The sequence below is a fragment of the Salvelinus namaycush genome, chromosome 26 (assembly GCF_016432855.1).
Source record: "Salvelinus namaycush isolate Seneca chromosome 26, SaNama_1.0, whole genome shotgun sequence".
NCBI lineage: Eukaryota > Metazoa > Chordata > Actinopteri > Salmoniformes > Salmonidae > Salvelinus > Salvelinus namaycush.
Window position 1 is genome coordinate 32,303,306 of NC_052332.1, and position 8,069 is coordinate 32,311,374.

Sequence of the window (8,069 nt, forward strand, 5' to 3'; positions counted from 1 at the left end):
GTTGGCTTTTCATATCCGATCATTAAGAGTATCTCTACCGCTCCTGCGGTCTCTAGAGAGTTGAAAACAGCAGGTCTGGGACAGGTAGCACGTCCGGTGAACAGGTCAGGGTTCCATAGCCGCAGGGAGAACAGTTGAAACTGGAGCAGCAGCACGGCCAGGTGGACTGGGGACAGCAAGGAGTCATCATGCCAGGTAGTCCTGACGCATGGTCCTAGGGCTCAGGTCCTCCGAGAGAGAAAGAAAGAGAATTAGAGAGAGCATACTTAAATTCACACAGGACACCGGATAAGACAGGAGAAGTACTCCAGATATAACAAACTGACCCTACATGTTGTGTTTATATTTATGTTCAGTGTATATACATTATTATCTATATATACAGTGGGGCAAAAAAGTATTTAGTCAGCCACCAATTGTGCAAGTTCTCCCACTTAAAAAGATGAGAGAGGCCTGTAATTTTCATCATAGGTACACTTCAACTATGACAGACAAAATGAGGGAAAAAAAATCCAGAAAATCACATTGTAGGATTTTTAATGAATTTATTTGCAAATTATGGTGGAAAATAAGTATTTGGTCACCTACAAACAAGCAAGATTTCTGGCTCTCACAGACCTGTAACTTCTTCTTTAAGAGGCTCCTCTGTCCTCTACTCGTTACCTGTATTAATGGCACCTGTTTGAACTTGTTATCAGTATAAAAGACACCTGTCCACAACCTCAAACAGTCACACTCCAAACTCCACTATGGCCAAGACCAAAGAGCTGTCAAAGGACACCAGAAACAAAATTGAAGACCTGCACCAGGCTGGGAAGACTGAATCTGCAATAGGTAAGCAGCTTGGTTTGAAGAAATCAACTGTGGGAGCAATTATTAGGAAATGGAAGACATACAAGACCACTGATAATCTCCCTCGATCTGGGGCTCCACGCAAGATCTCACCCCGTGGGGTCAAAATGATCACAAGAACGGTGAGCAAAAATCCCAGAACCACACGGGGGGACCTAGTGAATGACCTGCAGAGAGCTGGGACCAAAGTAACAAAGCCTACCATCAGTAACACACTACGCTGCCAGAGACTCAAATCCTGCAGTGCCAGACGTGTCCCCCTGCTTAAGCCAGTACATGTCCAGGCCCGTCTGAAGTTTGCTAGAGAGCATTTGGATGATCCAGAAGAAGATTGGGAGAATGTCATATGGTCAGATGAAACCAAAATAGAACATTTTGGTAAAAACTCAACTCGTCGTGTTTGGAGGACAAAGAATGCTGAGTTGCATCCAAAGAACACCATACCTACTGTGAAGCATGGGGGTGGAAACATCATGCTTTGGGGCTGTTTTTCTGCAAAGGGACCAGGACGACTGATCCGTGTAAAAGAAAGAATGAATGGGGCCATGTATCGTGAGATTTTGAGTGAAAACCTCCTTCCATCAGCAAGGGCATTGAAGATGGAACGTGGCTGGGTCTTTCAGCATGACAATGATCCCAAACACACCGCCCGGGCAACGAAGGAGTGGCTTCGTAAGAAGCATTTCAAGGTCCTGGAGTGGCCTAGCCAGTCTCCAGATCTCAACCCCATAGAAAATCTTTGGAGGGAGTTGAAAGTCCGTGTTGCCCAGCAACAGCCCCAAAACATCACTGCTCTAGAGGGGATCTGCATGGAGGAATGGGCCAAAATACCAGCAACAGTGTGTGAAAACCTTGTGAAGACTTACAGAAAACGTTTGACCTCTGTCATTGCCAACAAAGGGTATATAACAAAGTATTGAGATACACTTTTGTAGGTGACCAAATACTTATTTTCCACCATAATTTGCAAATAAATTCATTAAAAATCCTACAATGTGATTTTCTGGATTTTTTTTTTCTTACAAGCCTCTCTCATCTTTTTAAGTGGGAGAACTTGCACAATTGGTGGCTGACTAAATACTTTTTTGCCCCACTAAGGTACAGTACCAGTCAAAAGTTGACACACCTACTCATTCAAGGGTTTTCTTTATTTTTACTATTTTCTACATTGTAGAATAATAGTGAAGACATCAAAACTATGAAATAACACATATGGCATCATGTAGTAACCAAAAAAGTGTTAAACAAATATATTTTATATTTGAGATTCTTCATAGTAGCCACCCTTTGCCTTGATGATAGCTTTGCACGCTCTTGGCATTCTCAACCAACTAATGTAGAAAAGTCAAAATAAAGAAAGACCCTGGAATGAGTAGGTGTGTCCAAACGTTTAACTGTTATTGTATATATTTTTTTATGGAAGTATTTTGTTCTGGTTGAGGATTTTACTTTTGTATTTTTATACTGTGTTTATTATTTTCCTTTTCACTATATTGTTATTGCATTTCATGATCATTTAAAGTTATTTCATACACAATATTTCAGCCTTTGTCGAGACTATTTTTACAGGGAAAGTCTGGGGTCTATGGCACATAGACATCATGTATTCCATTCATTTTTTGTCACTGTCTGTGACATTTCAATGGTTTAAAAAAAGTAAATTAAAACATTTGCAGAAAGACAAAGAATGTTTTTCCTCTGTCTCTCTTCCATGTCTGTTAGCTAATGCAGGCAGCAGGGGAGTGTTGGATTCGGGGTAAATTTTGAACATTGAGATATTGAAGACATGATAGATCAAACGCATAGTATATAAAGGAGTGAGAAGGTAATGGTTCTGTAGTAAGACAACTAAGCTTGGAATGTGCTGAGTGCAGGAAAACAATTGCATGTGACAGTACTGATAAGGGGAGAAACCGTTGAAGGCTCATATCACTTAGTTCCCTGCTTAGCAAGAAGGATGCAATGTTTAGCGATAAGGAGGAGGCTCCACCCAAAGTGGGTTATGAATACCACCACGGGGGAAGCCATGTCTTTTGTCTGAATACAGCTGTATCGACCCTTTGGGGAGAATTAAACTTCTCTAGTGTTCGTGAGTTATTTACTCTGATAGAACATAACAGGAGTAAATATGGTAGCTAATATCAAACTCCATGTGCTCTTATCCTAGGAGACATTACATGCTTGTCCTGACGAGAGGACAGTTAAACGTGTATCGAAAGCGTAACTTCTCAAATCATGCACTAATATAGGATGGTAAAGAGATGCAAAAAATACCATTTGAATGTGATCAAACACTTGTGTCATTTAACATAGTAGTAAAACCATGTTGTCTTTGTCAGGGTTCCTCCCATAGAGTTATGCCACCTCAGCGGAGTCTGCAGGTTCCTCATAGAGATCAGTATCCTCCCAGGCCTCCTGTGTGTCCTCTAGCTGTAAGTTCTGTTCCTGGAGCATAGCCTTGCTCCACAGCAGAACCTTGTCCAGCCCAGCCTGTTCCAGGATCAGGAAGAAACACTGCTCTGCCTCCCTCCGGGCCTGACACAGGACACACAACACAATTAGCCTTTGATGTCATCTCCACTTCCTGAGACCGGGCACTGACATTATACAGTTGTAGGTACCTGACTTTAGATGTGCTTAACTCTGGCTGAATAGTGATTACTGGTAAGGAGGGATATCAGCAGAGTTGCTACTCTGCTGAACTCTGACCTGCCAGTGGTGCGGGAGCAGCAATGGTCTGCTGTTGACTTTCTCCATCACCTCTGCCAGCTCAGATTGATACTCAGCACTATGCACCCTCATCTCCTTCCTAAGTCACACAAAAGGAGGGCTGAATATTGTTCAGCACAGTATTCTTCTGTGAGTTGAGCTCCCCTCCCCCCATGGTCTTCAGATACAGTTACACCTGTAGTTGTTGTTGCCACTGTGCCCTGGCAGTGCTGTGTCTTGACGTTGAGCTACTTGGACACCTCTTTCTGAACCCTACACCTGACTTCTGCTGCTCTGCTCTCAGGGTCTTCTCCTCGCTCGTTGCTAGTTGCTTGTAATCAGAGAAGAATATGTTATCATTAAGTCTAGATAGAAACCTTCCACAGTTAAAAAGTATTTAAGTGGAGTTAAGAATTTATCAGAAATTCACATACTTCACTGCCTTCTCTCGTAACAGTGCAGGTAAGTCTTTGTGAGCTGGACATAATTCTAGCTAGGTCCCACTTCACCACCGGGTACGGAGTCTTCTTGACATTCTTCAGGGTTTCCTTAGATGTACTGACAGCCTGATCCCCTGCAGCATTCACCTGGAAACTAAAAGGCTATGACACAGTGGAATACATTCCCTGCAACCTCCCTAAGTCGGATGTAGTCCGGTTGATGATAGGATGGAATGTGAGCTTCTTCTCCACTCTCGTTGGAAGGGGGCGACGAGTAGCCAGCTGGGCACATCTTTCATCTTATCACTCCATTCTCGCCGCTTGGAACAACTTGTTATTCTGAGAAGTAGAACACGCAGCACACCGCCTGGCACGTTATTTCACATGGGACAAACAATTTCAAATGATTTTTAGCTATCACATAATTTGTACCATTCATCTACAAGAGCAAAATATCTGTGAAAGCATTGGACTTTTTCTCAATTGTATCGCATTGAAATGAATATCCTCGGCCAGCCTTCTGTTCATGTCTACTTATGTTTAATGTGTTGTCGTCTTGTACCACATTGTGTTGATTCTCTCGACTGAATATGAAATCCTAATCGTAAGTACTAAGTTTAAAAGACATATTTGACACTTTTTTGTTTGTGTATGTGAAAGAGTGAAAGAGAGTGAGCGTGCAGGGGTTGGGGGAATTAGACACTCAACATATGAATTATGTTTGCCCAGTCAATGCTTCTGCATGTGAACCTAGCAGAACGATAGGCTACTGACACTGCTGTTATATGATGGACCAAGAGTAGGAAACTTTTCTTCCTCTCAGACATGGGCTGCACTGGAGGGTGGCTGGTCTGGGTTGTGTGCCTGGTGTCTCCCCCCTTGGAGTATGGTGAGTTGAGCTGTGGGGTTAATAAGAACAAGGGAACTGTAAAATATACATAACCAAACCTGATTATGTTTTGTTGCCTCTCAGTAGGCTATCATTTCACTGGGTCATGATTATCATCTGCTATGCTAATTATATTCTTTTTTTAGAAGTGTAAGGATCATTTATTTTTCTTAAGTTGGCTAAATGTTTTATGACTGTGTAACCATTCATTACTCATTATGTAATGACACAGCCCCCCAAAAATCTGTTGAAGAGAAGATGCTTAAATTACCGTGTTAATAAATAATTTAATCTTTAAAACAAAATAGTATCTAATTGACAAGCACTAACTCCTTGGGGTCACTGATATTGGGGGGAGTGTAGCCCTCTCCTGTATGGTGGCTGAGGGGGTCCCCACTCCCGAGATGCGGTGGAATAAATTGGAACTAGAGCAAATCTCATTACCCATCCACATGGACGGAAAGAGTTGCCATGGTTACATTTGTGGTTATACGCAAATCCTTTAAAAAAAAAACCTGTAGGTTCTGGGCTGATGAAACATGCCTGAAAAGAACAGGAAAGCCAGCACACTGAATATGCTTCTAATTAGCATCTTAATTGACATCGTTTCAAAGGATCTTCTTCAGGTCAGGATCAAAACGTTGTAAATATAAGGTGGAAATTGGGAGCATATTCAGTGTGTGGGCCTTGCGGTTCTTTTCGTGCCCCAGACACATCAACAACATGCTGCAGGTGCAGTAGAGCCTGTCTAATGGAACCTCATTCCCAGGCTCAACTACTACGGCAGAGAGCGAGCCGGCTGGTGGACCAGTTAGTCTAACTGTAGTTTCGGCTACAGCAGAGCAATCAGAAAAAGACAGTTTGTCACTCACACTATTTTGATGTCACATGTTTAATTTAGGAATCAAAACAGTACTGTATGGTAGTAAATACAAACCAATGTTTGTATCCAATAATAACTGTTGTTCTGACAGGGGACCTATCAGGCTCTGTCCAGATAGTCAACATCTCATCTGGGAACTCTGGTCTGTAACTCTGCACCAACCTCCTGGGCACCCACAACTGTTACGTCAACCTGTCCATATACAGCTGTGAGTCCCTGCATGGTCCACATGCTCTTCAGTTCTCTTACCTATCAATTACTTATCAAATCATACGCATTCATAAAAAGGCATTCATAAAAAGGCATTCATAAAAAGGCATTCATAAAGATTTTGGGATGTTGATTAAACCTGTCAGAGCTACTGTAACTACTGTGCTGTGTGTTTGGAGTCTGAGTACCGCTCACTGGCTGTGCTCTTGCTGCAGCTCCAGACAGTTCCCCTGGGATTCTCCAGGTCCATGGCCCTGGTGCTGCTGTGGCTCCACCGCTCTGGCCAGGAGAGGAAGTGGAGGGGAAGGAAGAGGAGTGTAATGAGGTAAGGTACACTCCCTCTCTGATCATGATCAAACACTCCTTTGTTTGATCCCTCAATCCAAGGAAGACAAACATCCATACACATTCTACAAAAAATAAGATAAAACTCATTGACATTGTACAAAAACTCATTGAACTGAACATTTGTTTCATAAAGTATTAAGAATGAACAAGCATTCCATTGGTTACCTCATTGTGCCCTGCAGGTAGACATTAGCTCCCATTTCACTCCATTTTTTTTGAGGCAGGCAATCACATAAACTATTGAAACATTTCCAGCATAGAATACCTGATAACTGTACAATTTGTTTAATACATAATTTTGAAACAAATGTGTTTGGGTTTCTGTTCAAGACCAGTTCATTGCTAAGTTCTGAATGATAACATTGCCTGACAAAGGTTGAGGAACGGTAAATGAAAGCACCCACAGCATTTCATTTGCAAATGATTAAACAAAAATCTTTAATTTAAATAGGGGGTGGGGGGAAAATCACATAAAAAAAACTTTAAAAAAAAACTGTACAGAACTTTAAATGTCAACTGACAGTTTAAATAAAACATCCCCCCAAATGACTAAAATAATAACATTAAAAAAATATGTGGGATGGTGTACTAGTATACAGCATTAGTGCAAAGTAAGTATTAAATCGATTCTCCCCAAACTGCATGATTCAATGTGAAGAACGCCCTTCCACCCAGGAGCCAGATCTCTTCTGAGGGGTAAACATAAGAGAACCCCCTCTAAGACTCAACATAGTTTTCCATGAAAAAGAACCAGAAATGCACTAATAATAAAATAGATTTATATATATTTTTTAAATGTATATTTATATACAAAACATGCTGTACATAAATGGTAGAGATTAAGAAACCGCTTTTAATATTGACACCCAGGTCTGTCGAGTAACAGGTCTGTCCAGTGCTTTCCTTTCTCCCAGTAATAAAAGTACTCCCTGTTGCTTTGGAAATTACACTGAGAATGAGAAAAGAGAACCAGAAAAGGGCCCTGATCAGAATGGCTCTGCTTTTCCTAAGCCTAGGGTGGACACATGTTAACATCTGGAAGGTGCCAGCTCCTCCTCAACAATCCCCATGACAGCCATGGAGTTAGATCCAATGATCTGACAAACAAAGAGACTAGATCTACATTAGCACAGTGCTTGTTCCAAGTCCTTAAGATGTGTTTCAAGATGGTTCTAAGCCTGAATGGAATCACCTTGACTGCAGAGGAGGCTAGTGAGAGGAGCTATAGGACGGGCTCATTGTAATGGCATGAATGGAATGGAGTCAAACATGTGGTTTCCCTGTGTTTGATACGGTTTCATTCCAGCCATTACAATGAGCCTGTCCTCCTATAGCTCCTCCCAGCAGCCTCCACTGCTTGACTGGTACTTTGAGTAGTGACCCATGAGTTCAACCATGAGGCTCAGACTTCCAATATCCAGACTAAAGTAACTGCTACTGCATAATTACCCATAGTCTAATGTATCTAGATACCATCTAACATAGTGCTGGAGAACTCTCATCCTTTTGTGTCTGTCCCCTTATAGACACAGTAAGATTAGTACATGGCAGAGAATTCCCATTCTTTCCCAATGGGAGACCCTGTGAATGCCCTTTTCCACCTATTAGTTGTCATTCATCCTGTAAGGACAGATCTAAGAGAAAGTTTAGTAGACAGTTCAGTCTAACTAAAAAGGTGACAAACAACTAAGATGGTTAGGGGTGAAAAGGAGCATACAAGGCAGTCTTCTAGGTCCAG